The sequence below is a fragment of the Rhinolophus sinicus genome, linkage group LG04 (genome assembly GCF_036562045.2).
Source record: "Rhinolophus sinicus isolate RSC01 linkage group LG04, ASM3656204v1, whole genome shotgun sequence".
Lineage (NCBI taxonomy): Eukaryota > Metazoa > Chordata > Mammalia > Chiroptera > Rhinolophidae > Rhinolophus > Rhinolophus sinicus.
In genome coordinates, this window is record NC_133754.1 from 147686622 (window position 1) to 147707183 (window position 20562).

Below are 20562 nucleotides of genomic sequence, written 5' to 3' on the forward strand. Positions count from 1 at the left end.
CAACACTGTTGTAAAGTGACAAAGGATGTGGTTCTTCAAGCTCTCCATGGTGTCCTGACTCCAGCTTTCTTCATTATCCTGAAGATGGACAGGTAGTGCCAGGTCTGTGCTGAAAGAATTCTCAGTACCCTCATAGAAATAGTTGAATTCACAATAAACTTGATCTAAATTATCGAGGGGTCAAAATTTACTTCCTGTCTATGGATGTTCTAAAGACCAAATAGGAGTCTACCTTTTAACTTGTTCATAAGTGTTCACTTCCCTTCAGTGAATAACAATTATAATGATTATTATTAACATTTTTGGACTTACTGCTTTCTAGGTTCTGTGTTAATAATGCAACATGCATTATTTATCATTCTTACACGACTCTGGAATGGGTGCTGTCATTATATTCATTTATGTATATGGAAAATGGTTTTGCCAGTTCCCATTACACGCAGTAACTAAGCGGTGGAGTCCATTGTTGAGCCTGGGCAGTCTAATTCTACAACCCACCCTCTCAACGGTTATTTCAACAACCACTCCACTCAACAAAGGAAAAGTATTAATCATCCATCCTTGAAAATTTTACAGATCATAATCATGCCAGTGCTTCATTCATCACTACCAAATAAGTAACCATATCATCTTCTCTAAGAGCTTCTCTCTGTTCTATAAAATGTTTCATTCTTGCCCTAGGCGTAAACACTGAGGAGTGGGAAGGGAGGGTTACAGAAAGAAAGAGGCCTTCTCACCACTGGAGAGCTGATTAATTTACAATTAGCAAAGACTAAAAGGTCCCTTTCTGAAACTTTTGCTTGGGGGCCTAGAATCAAAACTTAGTCACTGAATCCTGTCTCTTTTTTGGGGAATAAGGTTCATCACTAAACAAATGCTAACTTTCTAGATCTCAAGTCTCCTCTCCATGGCTCAATTGAGACAATTCCCTGACATGGAGTTTCAGCATGGAACCTTTTGTGCTGATTCTCAAAACTTGATATTTTAGTTTTTCAACTATATATTGTGAAAAAATTTAAACATACAGAGAAAATGGAAGTATTAAAAAAATAGTACAATGAATACTTATAGACCATTACACAGATTCAACTCCAGTATACCTACTAGCTAGGTGTTAACATATTTTGGCATATTTGAATGTATCTATTTATTTATAATTATCCTTCACTACTGAATACTGCAGTGTACATCCTCTCAGAATAACATTCTCTTGCATAGTCACACACCATTAACACATCTAAGGAAATGAATATTTCCCTAATATTATACCATATAACACCCAGTCCAAATACAAATTTCCCCATTTGTTCCATTATTATGTTTTATGGCTGATTTTTTAAACCAGTATTATGACAACATATATGCATTGTATTTGACTGTTGATCACTTTAGTATTTTTTTCCTAGAAGAATCTCCCCACCCCCATTTCTCTCTCTCACTCTTTTTTTTGACACCAACATTTTGAAGATACCAAGAAGTTTTTGTATAATGTTCCACATTCTGTATGTGTTTGATTGTTTACTCTTGGAGTCATTTAACCTGTTCCTCTAGCTCTTGCATTTCTTGTAAATTAGAAGTTTAAGCATTCAAATAGATTTCAGTTGAACACGTTTGGCAAGAATACTTTGTAGGTGATGCATTCATGCTTAGAAAACATGGTGTCCGGTATGTCATTCTTTCTGATCTACATTTGACTATTAGTTACAGTGGCGACAATTGGTTACAGTGGCAACGTGTTTATAAAGACGACTATAACAAATTGGTTACAGTCGTCTTTATAAACGTATTTCTTTCTTTTTGAAATTAGGAAGAAATCTGTGGAGTTTACTTCAGTGCATTAAAATATACTATTCTACTATATCTTTTCACTTAATGGCTTTATAATCCATTAGTGATCCTTCCATTCACCATTTCATCTTCATTGATTGACTTTCATTCTTCTGTAAAGATCTTGAAATAATTATTTTTCTTCATGTGGTTATAACACCAATTTAATAGATTTATATATTTTTAATTTTAGGGTTTGATTTCAATTTTAGAGTTTTTCTTTTTAATTGATTTTATTTTTTAATATCAAAAACACAGAGTTCAAAGTTTAAAGTATATGAAAAGGTATATACCCAAAAGATTTGAAAGTCAGAATTCAAATAGATATTTGTACATCTATGTTCATAGAAGCATTATTCAAAATAGCCAAAGTAGAAGCAATCCAATTTCTCATTGATGGATGGAGAAAAAAAATGTGGTACATACACATAATAGAATATTATTCACCCTTAAATAGGAAGGAAATTCTGACATATGCTACAACATGGATGAACTTTAAGGACATTATCCTAACTGAAATAAGCCAGTCACAAAAATGCAAATACTATATGATTGTACTTATGTGAGGCACCTAAAGTAGAAAATTCATGGAGAGAAAATGTAGAATGATGGTTGTCAAGGGCTGAAGGAAGGGAAGAATGAGAAGTTGTTTAATGAGTACAGTTTCAGTTTTTCAAGATGAAAATAATTTTGGAGATTGAATGCATAACAGTGTGAATGTAGTTAACACTACTGAATTGTATACTTAAAAATGACTAAGATGGTAAATTTTATATTACGTGTATTCTATCAAAATTAAGAGAAATTAATTAAAAATAATAGTATATGGAAAAAGCCCAGGAAAATATGGCTTTATTGGTGAAGTCTACCAAACACTTAAAGAATTAATTCCAATCCATCTCAAATTCTTCCCAAAAATTGTAGAGGAGGAAACACTGCCAAACACATTTTATGAGACTGACATTACCCTATACCAAAGCTGGACAAGGACACTGCAAGAGAAGAAAATTACAGGCCAATATCCCTGATGAACATAGATGCAGAAATCAACAAAGTCTAGCAAACAAAATTCAACAGTACATTGCAAGGATCATACACCATGATCAAATGGAGTTTTTCCTTGGAATGTGAAGATTATTCAACATGTGCAAATCAATAATTGTAATTTGCCACAGTAACAGAATAAAGGACAAACATCATATGATTATCTAAATAGATGTGGAAAATTTATTTGACAAAATTCAATGTATGTTCATGATGAAAACTCTCAACAAATTAGGTATAGAAGGACTGTACCTCAACAAAACAAAGGCCACATATGACAAACCCACAACTAACATCATATACTCAATGGTGAAAAGCTGAAAGCTTTCCCTCTAAGATCAGGAACAGGACAAGGATGCCAATTCTATTCAATATAGTCCTGGAAGTTCTAGCCAGAGCAATCAGGTAGGAACAGAAATAAAAGGTATCCAAGTCAGAAAAGAGTAAGTAAAATTGCCTTTTTCTTTTTTTTGCAGATGACATTATACATAGATACCCCCAAAGATGCCACCAAAAATCTATTAGAACTAGTAAATGAAGACAATAAAGTTGCAAGATACAAAATCAACATACAAAAATCAGTTGCATTTCTATATACAAACAAGGAATTATTTGAAACAAAAAGTAAAAAGAAAAAAAAATCCTATTTAAACAATCCCAATAGTATCAAAAAGAATAAAATATTTATGAATAAATTTAACCAAGGAAGTAAAGCTCTATACTCTGAAAACTGAAAAACATTGACGAAAGGAATCGAAAAAGACACAGACAAATGGAATGATCTGAGCTCATGGATTGGAAGAATTAATATTGTTAAAATATCCATACTACCCAAAGAGATCTACAGATTCAGTGCAATCTCTATCAAAATTCCAACTACACTTTTTCACAGAAATAGGAAAAAAATTCTAAAAATCATGTGGAACTAAAAAAGACCTTGAACAGCTAACAATGTTAAGCAAGGAGAACAAGTGTGGAGGCATCACACTTCCTAATTTCAAATTATATTACAAAGCTATAGCAAATAAAGCAGTATGGTTTGGCATAAAAACAGACAGACCAATGGAACAGAATAGATAGCTCAGAAATAAGTCTACACATATATAATCAATTAATTTTTGACAAAAGTACCAAGACTACAAAATGGGGAAAAGATATTCACAAGCAAAAGAATGAAGTGGACCCATATCTTACACCATACATTTAAAAAAAAAACTCAAAATGAATTAAATACTTAAATGTAAGAACTGAAATAATAAAACTGCTAGAAAAAAACATAGGAGAAAAGCCCCTTGACATTGGTCTTGGCAATGATTTTTTTTTGGATACGAAATATAAAGCACAGGCAATAAAAACAAAAACAAGTTGAACTACATCAAACAAAAAGCTTCTGTGCAGCAAAGGAAACAATCAACAAAATGAAAAGGCAGCCTAGGAGTGGGAAAAAATGTTTGCAAATTCCATAGCTGATAAGGGGTTAATATCCAAAATATATAAAGAACTCATACAGCTAAAATATTGCCACAGGGATATGAAAGACAGTTTGGAGAATATAATCAATAATGTAAAGATTTTGTAGGGGGTCAGATGGGCACTTGTCTTATTAGGGAAACCACTTCAAAGACAGTGTAGATGCCTGACCACTGCGCTGTACACTTGAAGCTGAAGCTGAATAATAATGAACGTCAACTAGAATTTAATACATATACAGTCACTGGATGTGGAGTACAGCATAGGGAACAGAGTCAATGGAATTGTAACAGTTGTATATGATGTCAGAGGGGTAGTAGATTGAGGGAGGGGTTATCACTTTGTGAGGGGTGTGAATGTCTAACAATTACATTGTTTTGTACACCCGAATCTAATAATAATAAAAAAAGAACTCATACAACTCAACAGCAAATAAAATAAAATTTAAAAATATGCAAAGAACCTGAATAGATATTTATCCAAGAAAGCAAACAAATGGCCAACAGGCACATGAAAAAGTGCTCAACATCATTAATCATCAGGGAAATGCAAAGTAAAACCACAATGAGATATCATCTGTTAGGATGGCTATTATTATAAAACAAAAGATAACAAGTATTGGTGAGGATGTGGAGAAAAGGGAAACTTTGTACACTGTTGGTGGAAATGTGAATTGGTACAGCCAACATGGATAATAGTATGGAGTGTCCTCAAAAAAATTAAAAACAGAACTACTATATAATCTAGCATACCCACTTCTGGGTATAGTAAGAATTGAAATCAGGACCGTGAAGAGATATCAGCACTCTCATACTCATTCAGCATTACTCACAATAGCTAAGATATTTAAACAACTTAAGTGTCCATCAACAGATTAATGAGTAAAGGATATATAGAATATATATACAATGGAATATTATTCTGCCTTAAACAAGAAAGAAATCCTGCCATTTATAACAATATGGATGGACCTGGAGGACATTATGTTAAATTAAATAATCCAAACTTGGAAATACAAATACTGAATAATCTCATATTTATGTGGAGACTAAAATAGCCCAACTCATACAAGCTGAAAGTAGAAGGATGCTTACCAAGAGTTAGGGGGAGGGGAAATGGGGAGGTCAAAGGGCACAAAGTTTCAGTTATGCAAGATAAATAAGTACTGGAGATTTACTATATAATTTAATGTCATGGATAACAATACTGTACTTTATATTTAAAATGTGCTAAGAGGTTTATCTGACATGGAATATGCTTAAAGTGGCATTTCCACTTCTGATAGGTTGAGAACTTGGAAAAATGAGAGTATGAAATCTGCATAACCAGCAATCCAGGGTATGGAGATTATGGTAAACAGTCAGTCGCTCTCAGTGCGATTTGTTCTAAGAACTGTACTGATTGAACATTTCAGGCAACCTCCATCACCACCATAAAAGATTCAGGAGGGCCACCAAGAGCTATTATGTTGCAAAGACTTTTAAGGGCATCTTGAAGAATTAGTATTGCTCCCTTCCACACAGTTCTGGAAATTATCCACCCAGGTCTCCAGAACCCCATCAGAAAATGAGAACCTTCGCCTTTAATTTTGCAGGAATTTACACAGTTGCAAGAATGCCTGAAACTGGACTGAAAGAACGTGCCTTAATAGAAAGTCTAACTCTATAAAATGATCAGGAAGTCCAAAAGCTCTCCTCTAAATTACTCTGGTTCTAGTTTTTACATATCAGAGCTATATCAATTACGTAGGAAATATAGAAAACTCCTATTGCATCTTCTTTATGCTGGTGTCTGAGTCATCTGGGAAAGAACACCTGACCCATGGTTGCTATTATATTTGGCAATGGAGCATGCAGACAACTGTTACAGCCATGGGTTCCCAACAAAATTATTTACAAAAGCTGAGTATTTACCTGAGTCAATGAAATAATCAACACTCAAGGCAGAGTGTTATATATGTTATACCAGCCATGAAGAATTTTGAGGAAAAGGGATAGAAATTATACAGATCTGGTTGTACCTTGGAAGATCCGTCCAAAACAGAAAGGATTTTGAAGATGTAAGCTGGAAATCTGTGAATATTGACACCAAGCAAAAGGGCAGGTTTCTTGTCAGAGTATTTCTTAGAGACAAGTCTATTTTACCAGTTTCTGGTATGTAACTTTGAAAACTCACTGGAGACAATTTTTGTAAATTTTTTGCTTGAGTTTTGAAGCTTTGGATGTGCTAACTTTCTTAAATGGCTTTGGAAGTAGAAATCAGGAGGCTGACACAATTTGACAGAATAAATAAATGATTGACCATTCTCACATTTAACCAAATAATTTGTAAGGTAACTGTATAAACATAAAATTGAGGGAGTGTGTAAAGAAATAAAACTGAGGCTAGTGAAAGTTATCTGGGGCTACCCAGACTTCTAAGCCATTGGGCTCTAAGCCATTGAATCTTTTCTAGAAAATAGTGAGATCCACACCAATTACCATATAACAAATACTCAACCTTTGGGTAGACTAGGAGGTTTATTTTTTCTGTTAAACTTGGAGAAATAGGAGATTAAAGACCTCTTCAACTGTTAGGCAGAACCATTGTTCAGAATGGAACATGTTGCTTATTGTGATGGACTGCCACCCGTGTGCTGCCTTCTTACTTTGGAAGTGTGCCAGTCACAGTATATAGAGAGCAACAATAAAGACTCTATGAGATCCAACGAGGCTGGGATACAGAGAGGAACTAAGAGCTTTTCATGGTTGAGGACCTAAATCTAAACAACTGAACCTAAACAACTAAGTTTGTCAGACCAAATTGTAGTAAGTGCTACCTACCTTCCCATAATAAAAGATTTTGGGTTTTTTTTTTCTATTTTTTTGGTTCAAGTGTACATGAGTCTACAAAGTATTTAAAAAAAAAAGAGAGAAAGTGAGGAGGGAAGCCAATACAGCAATTTTGTCTGAAGGCTGTGCTTATATTCCATGCTTATACTAGGTTTGGTGCTAAGAAAGAGTTTTCTAACAGCCAGTCTGTATTATAAACTAGGCTGGAGCACTTCATTTTGGCTCTTGGGAGATTAACCAGCCACTTGAATGCTGATTTAGTGCTTAAAGGACTAAAGACTTTAAAAGTCATGGGGCTGTAGCTTGCATAGTTTTGAAAATAAATCTTCCAGGCTGCAATGCCAGACAGTGCAACTGCATATATTTAAAAGGACCGAGGTTTGCATTCATCTCAATCAATTTCTATGAGTTCTAAAGTGAGATAATGTCTTCAAATTATAGTATACTTTCCTCCTGAAAATTTTCACCCTCAAAGAAACTATTGAAACATTTTTAAATCTACCACTTTAATGTAAATACATATGCTTCATATCCCATTGGGGCAGTGGACACAAATATCATAGTTGTTACAGGGCAAAAAATTTGATTGAAAAATTACATTAAAGGAGATATTTGTTAATGGTGTTGAAGTTAAAGATCACTTTCCTTTTACCTAAAAAGAAATAATTTCTCTTCCAGTTTTTGCTGATAGTAAGGGAAACCCAGTTAAAATCTCATTGAAGAACCATCCTAACATCACATGGGTTTAAAAGAAAGACTTAACATATTAATTTGCAGCACAAAGCCAGCCCAAGCCTACACACAATCCATTAACACATTTGGCAAATGCAGGGCTTTAACACCCAGTTATTCCTACAAACTCAGGAAGCCAGGGCCTTATTGCAGCCTTCCCCCATCCTCACCCTACCCCCAACCCCTTTGCACCTGGACCTGGGTTTTGTGTGTGTGTGTGTGTGTGTGTGTGTGTGTGTGTGTGTGTGGTGTGTGTGTGATGAAGAGGGTTATTTTGCCATGGAGAGAAGAGGACTTGCATGACTTCAAACATGGACATTAGATCAAGTTTTTATCTTCTCCCATAATCCTGTCTTTGATGTCACCAGACTGAAACCTCTCAGAATAGAAAGGGGGAGATGTGAAAAGAGGCCTAGTTAATTTATATGTTTAAGTGCTACTGCCCTAATTCGCCTGGGTAGCATTTTCATTGTCTTCTGCTTTGCATCCTAAAGGCAGGCTTACACCAGGCAATTATGAATGGCCCCTCTGAACAAATAATTGAAATTCACAAGTTGTGGGCTATGGTTAAACAATGTCTGGGCTGGAGGTGTGAGGTCATACATATTCCCTTGGGCATTATTAAAGTTACAGGCACTCTCCTCACAGGATGAGTATTTGCCTTACATTAGCTTTAATAGCAACTAATCAGGTAAGCTCCCTGTGCTAAAGACTAAATAATCTTGGGGAGTCACTCTTTGCCAAACAATCAAGGATCTAGTGCTCCTTTGCTCTGTAAAAACAGCAAATTCTCCAGGAAACATGGGGTTCCAACATGGCTATCCAGTTTCAGAATAGGAGTGAATATAAAATGGATTTAGTTTCTGACAAAACACACACATACACACACAAACAACTTTTGAGGGTAAGAAAAAATGGTGGCCTATGGACATACTTAGTTTTTTAAAATTTTATTAAATTTATTGCAGTGACATTGGTTAATGAGATTATATAAGTTTCAAGTGTACAATTCTATAATGCACCATCTGTATATTGCATTGTGTGTTCACAATCCAAAGTCAAGTCTCCTACTCTCACCATATATTTGACCTCCTTTACCTTCTTTTACCTTCCCCCACTCCCCTGCCCCTCTGGTAACCACCATACTGTCGTTTGGGTCTGAGTTGTTTGTTTGTTGCTTTCTGTTTTATATCCCACATATGAATGAAATCATATGGTTTTCATCCTTTTCTGTCTGACTTATTTCACTTAGCATGATATTCTCAAGGTCCATCATGGTGTTGCAAATGGCAGCAGGAAATTCTAAGAGTATCTTTTTTCTTTCACACAGCCAGGCTAGTGTCATCTACAAAGGACGGTTGAGGTGAACGTTTGAAGATGAGTATGTTTGCACATGAGCATTTATACTCACATACTCTTAACTGACTAATTACAAATTAATTACTACAAGCCAAATTCTGCCCTCTGCTGTGTATGTCCAAATTGCTTAATATAGTGACATGTTCTCCAAGGTAAAGATTGATGCTGGCTTATAAAACATAATAGGATCCTACATTATCATTAGTATTTGTTCTAAATCAAGTTCAGCATAAGGTAGCACAAGCAGCAGTTTTAGAACAGGCTCTATCCACTGATGAAAATGGTGAGTCAAATTTCCTGGAGGACTCCAAACACCACCAACTACACCTGTGTAAAAAAGATTTTCCATTTTTTTTCTACCAAGTATAAGAAGATTTGTTGTGTTCTCCCAAAAAAGTTTCCTGGAGTTAAATTTTAGAGCAACGAAAGAAGGGACTTCTTCCTTTCTCCAGAACCTTAATTAATAGTGTAATTTTTCTCATATGAAATTCTGTTTCCTCTTCTTTCTTACAGCAAGTGTTTGAATTGTCAAGGAAATCTCAGAATTAAAAACTGGGAATTAGGCTTATAGGAATTTATAGCCATATATACAGATGTATGCATACAGGTAAGCAAAAGTAAACAGATGCAGAGATAGATGTTCATTGCAGCCTTGCAATCATCATAAATTGGAAATAATGTAAAAGACCCTTAACAGGGACTGGATACATAAATGTGGTACTTCTATAGAATGGATTTGGCCATTACAAAGAATGAGTGAGATTCAAAGATGGTTTAAGGACTTAAAGCCCTAAACATTGAAAATATGGTGCTCCTCTAATATGTAATTACAATTTAAAATAAATTTTAACCACAAAACTCAAAACTTCCTGCAAGCTGAAATTAAAATAGCTTCTTTTTAGGTTTTTTAGATTCTGAAAATATTTTGCAAACATTTTGTAGAAATTTATTAAAATAGATCTTTCTCTCTCTGTCTCTCTCTGTCTCTGTCTCTCTCTCTGTCTCTCTCTCTCTCTCTCTCTCTCTCTCTCTCTCTCTCTCTCCGTACCTCCCTCCCTTTCTTCTGCTACTGCTTTGCCAGTGCCCCAAGTAGGTGCCTATCAAGGAATGCAGCATTTGATATTGGTATATCTATAGATATTTGTAAAAATGATATGTGATATATATTGTTAAGTTTTAAAAAAGAGGTAGGGCATCATGTATAATTTGATAATATTTATCAAAAAATAACAATTGTAAATGCCTAGAAACCTTTATAGAGGTACCTAGAAGTAACCGGTAATAGGGTTTAACTCTAGAAGTGGGACAGAGCGTGGGGGACCATGAGGGAAGGGGATATTCCTATTTTCAGTTTATACCCTTTCATATTGTTTTAAAATGTGGTTTATCATAAGAGTGTATTTCTTTAATAATTCAAAGAAAAATTAAAAGGTTAGGGAATTGGGTGAGGGGAAGCTCACTGGGAGTGTAAAATTAAGAAAATCCCATTGCTGTGTATACAGCTACATAGATGAAGCTCCTAGACTTGAGGACTTTTAATCAACTAATTCTCAACCCACCTGAATATGAATTAAAAATCATGAAGTGAATTCTTCCAATTCCGGCAGACAGAACCCATTAACTCTGAAGCAAAAGACAGAGTTTCCATTCTTAGTGCCATCTAGGTTTGATTCTACAAGACAAAAGCTTTCATAATCTTTAATTTTTCTGGTTCAGGAGAATAAACGACTATTGAAAAAATAAAAAAGCAGAGCAGAACCGAACAGGGGCTAAGAGCTGGGGTATGTCAGAGAGCCTAGATTTGAATTTTGCCCTTAGTACTTACTAAGTTTGTGACCTTGGGCAAGTTATTAAATCTCAGTTCTTCAGTGCTGTCCTCTGTATAAAGTCAATAATAATAGTTTGCATTTCAAAGTGTTGTTGGGAGCATTAAATATGACTCTGTAAGATGATTAGCACAGTGCTCTGCACATAAAAAGCACTTAAAAGTTCTTGGCTATTAATAAAGAGTTTTGATCATTAATGTATGCTAGGATTGATGCGCTCACATACGGAATCTGATCGACTCCTCAGAGCAATTAGACGAGTGGTTCAGAAACCTGGGTTACAATCCATAGGACTAGCCATAGGACCATTGTAACACATAATTTATTCTTTGGTTTTCCACAGATTCTAAATGTATTTATTAAGCAAGATGACTTAGGATGCAAGACCCCACCACCACCACCAAGATCCTATCCTCCCGTTGAAATTTCAGATGTACAGGCTCAGCAGATAGAATTATCCTCAGGGGAAGATGGGCAGCCATATGCCATGAAACCTTGTAGCTGGCATTCTTTCCTTTGGTGATTTACCAAGACTCTGACTCAGAAACTTGGTCAATATTTTGTTGGGAGGAATCCACTTTATTCGAGCTCTAAAGCCTAATTTATACAGCCATATCATGTGAAATGTAACTGTGTTATAGACAAGTTTATTCATGTTGCATGACCAGTGTGGGCTCCATATGGGTGATCTGTATGGGAAGGCAAATTAAATCCCCAAGGCTGTTTGGTATAGATCTGGACTCACACCTGAGGGATTTAGATGTTGTGCATTTTTTATAGATCTCCTCCAGAGATCTATCCTTGCCAAAATGATGAAGAAAACACCAAGGGCTGAGACTCTCTCTGGGATGGAATTTAGATGGGCTCCTTTTCTTTAGCTGATGTACCTTTCAACCCTCTCAGGATTGACACATTCTTACCTTTGGTGAAGTCTGGGTAAGCATCGGTCTCTTTAGGGGACCTTTTCCTCACTCTGAGTGTGTATGTGATATGCCCTTGAGTTGGCTTTGTCTTCTGGCAGCCCTGTGAATGACAAATGTCCACAATGTCCTGTCCTCAGTTCATGTAGACTCCGGCCTATGGCTTCTTTTAAGGAGTCATTCTATCTCATGTTTCATCTTCCTCTTTTTCTGCTACCTTCTATTTTCCCCAGCATTATTGTCTTTTCTCAAGGACCCTGTGGACATCTTCAGTTGTGTCATTTTTGCCTTCAGCGATGATTCAGATTTAATTTGCTGTATGACCCATTTATTCATCTTTCTGGTGGTTCAGGGTATCAATAGAGCTCCCCTCCAACACCATATTTCAAATGAATCAATTTTTTTCCTATCAGCATTCTTCACTGTCCAACTTTCATATCTATATATAGTGACTAGGAATATGAGGGTGTGGATGATCTTTGCCTTGGTCTCTAATGACACATCTTTGCTCTTGATGATTTTTGAGTACTCATTATATAAACCATTTTATAGCTTAGTTCTCAGATGATAACTTTTCTCTGCATTTTTTTTTCTTTTTTGCATATGTAGAGTTGTGCTTCTCAAACTATCTGTAGTGAAGAACCAGGCTTCCTCCCCAATCTGTTGTGGCTTGACAGTCTTGTTCAGTACAATAAAGATGTCACAATTATATAACTCTGCTATAAAAATTTCTAAACTCTCACTTTCACTCTCTGTACTTACTTTCCACTGACTGGTAACAGTTGGAGGACCACTGCCAGTCCAGAACTAGACTTATAAGAAAACTCCCCCAAAGTACTTACTTGGTTGAATTTTAAACTTTGAAGAAAATAAACATTCAGGGTTCTCTTTATTTCCTAAACATATATTATACTGTTCTCCCTTGTCTTTTAAGTAGGAGATTCTTTTGTCTCCTTAATCATAACTTCCAGAAACCCTGGCAGGTTTTCGAGGGTTAAATCAAGCGATAACTCAGCTGGACAATAATTTTTACTCCTCAGATCAAAATAGCACTTTGTGTCTTTCATACTATACAAAACAGGGTCTTAGTTTGGGCTTCCCCAGAAGCAGACTCTGAATCAGGGATTCAAGTAGAATGCATTTATGTGAGAGCTGATCTCAGGAAGCACTGGTAGAAGAGGGGGGGAGAAAAAGAAAGGAGAGCAACCGATTAAGTCTTCATTATTTAATAAGTTACCAGTATGGGCATTGGGAGGTAACCAGGTTGGATAACTGGGAAAGCCAGTGTAAAACCTCAAAGTTATCCTACCAGAGGGGCAACAGACCTGGAGTATTTATACGCCAAGTCACACCAATCATTGGTTGGAGGCTGCTAGGTATAGGGGTGATGTAAATTCCCTAGTAGAGTTGGTTTTCCAAAGTAGTCATACTATTCTCAGGCAAGGAAACGTGAGTAGCAGCAGTTGGAGATTGGGATTCTCTGAGGAAATATGGGCACGACACCCATAGCAAATGCTACATATATGTGTTATGGCTATTAGAGTACAGACTGCTTGAGGGTAGGATAATGAATTGTCCAATTGAACATAGGACATTTGATAAATATGTGTTTCTACAATAAATATAAGCAGTGTTCACATACGTAATTTTCTTACTAGATATCAAGTAAGTAAGTCACCAGTTTTTCCATTTCAGAATGTATTAGTAAATAAATTAATAAGCTCTCTGATGCACTGAGTCTTGTCAGGTGCAAGTGGAATGCCACTGTTCTAGCTAGAGCTCCTCAAAATTTTTTAAATTTAATTTTTATTAGTTTCAGGTGTACAAAGCAACATAATAGTTAGATATTTAAACCCTTCATAAAGTGATAATGTACCCCCCAAGCCACTACCCCTCTGACATCTTATATAGCTGTTCCAATACCATAGACTATCTTCCCTATATTGTGCTCCACATCCCATGACTGTATATACCTATATATTTAGTTATAGTTGACATTCAATGTTATTCTACTTCAGCTCTTCAGGTGTATAGTGCATTGATCAGGCATCTACACAGTCTACGACATGATCCCCCTGATAAGTCCAGTGCCCACCTGGCACCTTACATGATCTTTACAACATTGTTGATTATATTTCCCACAATGTATTAGCTACCAATTTGTATTTCTTAATCCCTTCACCTTTTTCACCCTACCCCCAACCCCATTCCCAACTATCACCCTGATAGATCTAGTACCTATCTGGCACCATATTGACTTATTACAATATTATTGATTATATTCCGTATATCCCTACATCCCCAAAATTACTGCATAACAACCAAGTTGTACCTCTTAATCCCTTCCCCTTTCACCCATTCTTAATCCCCCTCCCATCTTAAAGAAGTCCCTCTAAGATTCCTTGTAATACTGGTTTGGTGATGATGAACTCCTTTAGCTTTTTCTTCTCTGGGAAGCTCTTTATCTGTCCTTCAATTCTAAATGACAGCCTTGCTGGGTAGAGCAATCTTGGTTGTATGTCATTGCTTTTCATCACTTGGAATGTTTCCTGCCACTACCTTCTTGCCTGCAAAGTTTCTACTGAGAAATCAGCGACAGTCTTATGGGGGCTCTCTTGTAGGTAACTAACTGCTTTTCTCTTGCTGCTTTTAAGATTCTCTTTTTGTATTTAAACTTTGGCATTTTAATTATGTATCTTGATGTTGGCCTCTTTGGGTTTATCTTGTTTGGGACTCTCTGTATGTCCATTTCTTCACCTGGTTAGGGAAGTTTTCTGTCATCATTTCTTCAAATAGATTTTCAATTCCTTGCTCTCTCTCTCTTTTCCTTCTGGTACCCCTGTAATGTGAATGTTGGTACACTTGATATTGTCCTGGAGGCCCCTTAAACTCTCCTCAATTTTTTGGATTCTTTTTGCTGTTCTGGTTGGATGTTTTCTGCTACCTTATCTTCTATATTGCTGGTTGGATCCTGTGCTTCATCTAATCTACTGTTGATTCCCTGTAATATACTCTTCATTTCCATTATTGTATCCTTTATTTCTGACTGGTTCTTTTTTATGGTTTCTATCTCCATTTTTATGCTTTCTATCTCTCTGTTGAAGTTCTCCCTGAGATCACTGAACATTCTTATAACCAGTGTTTGGAACTCTGCATCTTAGATTGCTTATCTCCATTTCACTTAGTTCTTTTTCTCGAGCTTTGTTCTGTTCTTTTATTTGGGATATGTTTCTTTGTCTCCCCATTCTGGCTGCCTCCCTGTGTTTGTTTCTATGTATTAGGTAGGGCTGCTATGTCTTCTGGTCTTAGGAGAGTGGTCTTATGTGGTAGGTGTGCTGTGGGGTTCAGTGGCACAGTCTTTTGGTTACCTGAGCCACACGCTCCAGGTATGTCCCTTGTGTGGATTGTGTGTGCCCTCCTCTTGTAGTTGAGCCTTGGTTAACAATTGCACATCAATGTGAGGGTCTGACCCTTGGGCTCACTGGTTGTTAGGACTCGCCTTGACTACAGTGGAAGAGTTGTTGTGCAGGGGCTGATCCTATGCAGCATGATCTGCCTCAGCAGGACTCTGGTGCCTGCCCAATCTGCCCCTTGGGTCTGTCATACTTGGAGATGGCTGAGTGATGCTCCAGCTCATTTTAAAGCTGGCCACTGGGGGCGCCAGTCCCAGGACCGCCTTGGAGGGGATCCGCTCTAGGTCAAGTTCAGCCACAGCCTGTGCCCCACCTGGGGCCACCCAGTGGGAGCCAGAAAGAAATCTGCAGATGGCTGCCGCCCATGCTGTGCTTGGAAGCACCTTGAGAGACCAAGCTGCAAACCAAGGCCAGCTGTTGCTAGAGCCGACTTAGGGCTGCTCAGCCAGAGGTACAGGACACACTTAAGCCAGATGCTATTTGTCTGGATTCCATGAACCTTTGAGAGACCCTATGAAAACCTGCAGTTTTACCCAAGGCAGGCAGTCTGCACGAAAAAGCCACTGAAAGCAGCCTGGGTGTGCCTGAAAGTTGAGCGGGGCTAGGTCTCAAATTGCCAGGGCATGGTGAACTAACGGTGGAGACTCAGAAATGGAATCCACCTCTGTTTGCACACTGAGAAGGGGAAGGGCTCAACAAAGAAATAATGGCCTCTGCCAGCCAGCTCCTCCACCCAGGAGAAAGCTGCCTCTCCAGACCTGTTCCAAGTCAGACAACTCAACTCCCCACCATTTGTCCCTGCTGCCTTTCCAGCTGCTGCCCCAGCACTGGAGCTCAGAGCAAGTGATTACGTTGGTGGGTAAGTCCGCGCACAGTAGCTTTAAGAGGAGTGCCAGTGAGTGCAGCCTCACTCAGTCTCACTCAGTCACAATCTCTGCTGGTTTTCACAACCAAAAATTATGGGGACGTCTCTCCCCGGCACTGGAACCATGGTCTGGGGTGGGGCTGGGATCTCTCACTCCTTTAGGGGTTATGGGGGGATCCCCACAGCAAAAATAGCCCTCTCCATCTTTAATGATCACATGCCGGTGTGGAACCAGCCTGTTCAGCGTCTCTGACCTTCCTACCAGTCTGGAGGAGGCTTCTTCTGCAAGTTGAAAGGCTTCAGTTCAGCTTAATTTTAGGTGATTCTCAATAATGGTTGTTTTGTAAATTAGTTGTAATTTTGATGTGGTTGTGACAGAAGGTAAACAAAACATTTACCTACTGCACCATCTTGGTTGTCTCTCTCAAATTTTAATATGTATACAAATGTAGTACATCTGGAGTAGGGCCCATGAATCTGCTTTTCTGTTCAGCTTGCTGAAGCTAATGGTCATTGAAACATACTTTGAGTAACAAAGGCACAGATAATAGAATTAACTGTGTGATCCATTGAGTTAGTGGCCCATTGAATATCTTTGTTATACAACATTCCAAAAGGCTTCAACTCCACTCTACAAATGAGCCAGCTCATACCAGCTCCTAAGAGTCAGTTAAATTTTCAAGAATCTTGCAAGCCAATTGTTAACATCATCAATAGCTTGAAATTAGCCACAGAGGAAATATTTACCATAGAAATTGGCAAATACTACAAAGCAGAGTTTGTGTTTTTCGAAGAGTTGGCTTTTCAGCACACTCTTGCTTATTGCTCTCAACACTGAATAATACAGGACCTGTCATATATACAGCAGAAGACTATGAAGATCCTTTGGTCCTCAGTGGACTATGGGGTAACGGCTAAGAGGGTAAGAAGACAAGAATTTCTGACCAGAAATCAGCAAGGATACAGAGATAGGTGGTTGCCATTATTATTATGTTGTTTCATTGTTGAAAATTCATAGTATGAAAATACTACAGCAAAGCAAAACTGTTATAGTATTATCTGTAAAAGTGGAAAGAGTGAAATATTATGTATCCATTAAACAAAATTATTACTAAGCACTTAGAAATGTATAAAAGGTTATGGTATAGGTTATGGTAAGTGGAAAACGGCAAAATACAAACATGGAATTTGTTATTTGACTATGGGTTTATTTCAGCTATGTAGAAACATATATACATATGACAAAAACAGGATGCAAGTATATACAAACAAAAATAGCTGTGTTATAGTGCTAGTATTAGAAGGAATTTAAAAGTTTTTTCAAATATTGTTGCCTTTGCAAAATAAAACATAACAAAGCATTTCAATTAGTATTATATTTCATTTAAAATAAAAAAATACAACAGAAGAACAGCCAAGCAAAGTCAAGAGAAATATCAATATAGTTAACAGTTATTAAATTTTATATGTAAAAGGCACTACTCTGTGTACTTTATAAGAATTAGCTCATTTAATCCCACAACAACCTATGGTCTAGGAACTCTACTTACTGCCATTTTGCTGATGAGGAAACTGAGGCATGTGGAGGAGAGGATATGCAGCTGATAAACATGTAGTTAGGTTTCAAATCCAAGTCTTTTTTACCTCAGTAAATTCTTGACCTTCATAAAATCGTCTTTACATAATTCTTTAAGAATCAGTAATTCTGTCTGGGGCAAGAAAGATTCAGCCATAACAGTTTGTTTGTTTGTTTGTTTGTTTGTTTTAAAGAAATCCACTTTGACCTATGAGTGAAATATACAAAACTAAAGGCAATTTGTAGGAGACTTGATAGCTACTCCCTCAAAGTAATCAGATCTGTGCTGACTGAGGTAAGAAGAGGTTTCCCATTCCTCCAGGCAAATGTGAGCTGTATCCAGGTTCTAGATTGTCCCCTCGATGTCTCCACTTCATGTTTCTTCTAGTAGCCAAAAGATATGTTGCAGGTTAAATTTAGGATGTTGGCAGACATCTAACCCCTCTTTGTTTATGCTAGTTATCTACCAATGGGAGGAGTACAATGCTGCTGGTCCATTGAACTCATCTGGCTGGAGTAATAATGTACGGGGGTTAGTCATTCAACAAACATTTGTTAAGATCGCAAAGTGTGGGAATTCTCAGAAAATGTCTGATATACATATAAGTACTCATATACATGAATTTGGAGTATAACACTTCTCATATGCAGCTATCCAAGGAATTGTATTCGGTGAAATATCATTAATTTTACTGTGACCAGCCCAGAGTACCAATTGTGCTGCTGAATATAATGGACAAAATTCCTAGTCTTTTTTTCTTTAAAAATGTAGCATAGTAAAAATATTTGCATGGATAAATAAGTGACTTTTGCTAACATAGTATGAAGTGAATTAGAAACTATTTTGATTGCAGTACATTCATTTTAAGATCAAAGGGCTTTTCCGTCAGAAAGAGTCAGTATTTGATTTTATAAATAACCACAAAATTGGAACAAAAAGTAATATTATTATAGTAAAATAGTATTCAGGCATTACAAAATAAAGGGATTTGCAATTATCTGGTTGCATTTTATTGTCAGTTGAACTAGAAATTTAGCCTAAACATCTTTCACTTCAAAACAAAGTTTAACTGAGTTCAAGTTGGTGTTTGCAAATAAGACTTTTTCATTAAAAAAAATTTGTTAAACAGAATTGACCATCTCTGTAACTCTTCAGCTCCAAAATGCAAATAAATGGTCCTCTAGGTATGCTTTGTGTATTGTTACAAAACCTACATCCTTTTCACCTCTTTTATAGTCCCTTTTATGGCTATTAATTTTTAATTCTGGAGACACAGTTACTGTGTTTCTGGTTCTCTGGTGGGAGATAAATGTGATTTAGACCCTGTTTTATGTATGCTTGGGGTTGATGGTTCTGATTGTATCTATTCCCCAAGAGAAAAATTGTTGGTTTCCACAACCCCTTCCTAGCTGGTCATAAAACAAATATGAAATAATGGCAGTAAGCTATGAACCTTATATAGTGCTCCAATTTTCAATTAAATGATTGCTGATGAAATATGGCTGATGGAAAAACAGATTGCATAGAGAATTCATATGACATATACAATGTATAGACCATACATATTGCTTGGGCTCTTGAGACCTACTCATGCATGTACAGAATGTCGACTATTATTTCTTGAGCCATAGTTTTGTAACTTACAACCCCCTGTTATGTTGATGGGAGCACAGAGGCTACCCAAGTTGTGTTCTCTCCAAATTGGATTCCAGATTTCCAAACAGAACTGGTTCTGACACTTACAATAAATAAACTCTATAAATCGATTACACTTAATATTTTTTGTACCCCTCAATTTAATGTGAGGTTTGTGGAGGAGTAAATAGCTTTCAAAACTGTAAGCTCTTCCATTGTTTTTAGCAAAGAATCTACAGAAGAGAGGGGGAAGAGTTTAACAGTGAAAGTCTTCATGAGACCCTGAGCTCATCTAAATATACTCTGTCTTAATCACTGATGATTTTGTTTGCAGAAGTATAATCAGTGCTGTTATTGTCAGTCTTGCACAGATTCTGCAAGGATATCAGCTAAAGTGAATAGGATCTGTCCTAAAATGCTGCAAGGAATGACATTTAAGTAGGTATTAGGCTCAAATTATGTGTGTGCACCTCCCCCATCTTACCCCCACCTCCATATCAAGTCAAATAGAGATACTTTCTCTTTTGTTTATCTTTAAAAAGTCGATTTAGGGAACTACTGGCTATGTCCCTCACTCTTCTCAAATCCTCATAATTTGTTCTTCCTCCCAAAATTATGTTAATTTTTTTCTTTGTATCAGCAAAAATATTTATGAAAATTAACACGTATTTAAGAAATAAGCCAAAACTAAGTGGTACTACTTAACCAGGAAATCCCTTTACTGACTGCTACAGTGTTGAGTACTCATTTAGGTGATCTCAAAGATACGCTTAGTCTCTATCTTTATAAAATTAACCAAATGATGAACGTTCCTCAGAGGCAGAGGCCTTTCAGATAGATTCAAATAAGTGATTTGCAAAGGATCATCAAAAATTGATCTGTTCAGAGCTGTGCCACATTAAATGAATGTGAGCTTTAGTTATGAGAAGGGAAGAAAATGTGCTTTGACTGGCTATGTATCATCCTTTACAAAGGAAAGGAGGGAGGGAAAGAGGGAGAGAGAGGAAACAAGGAAGGAAGGAAGGAAGGAAGGAAGGAAGGAAGGAAGGAAGGAAGGAAGGAA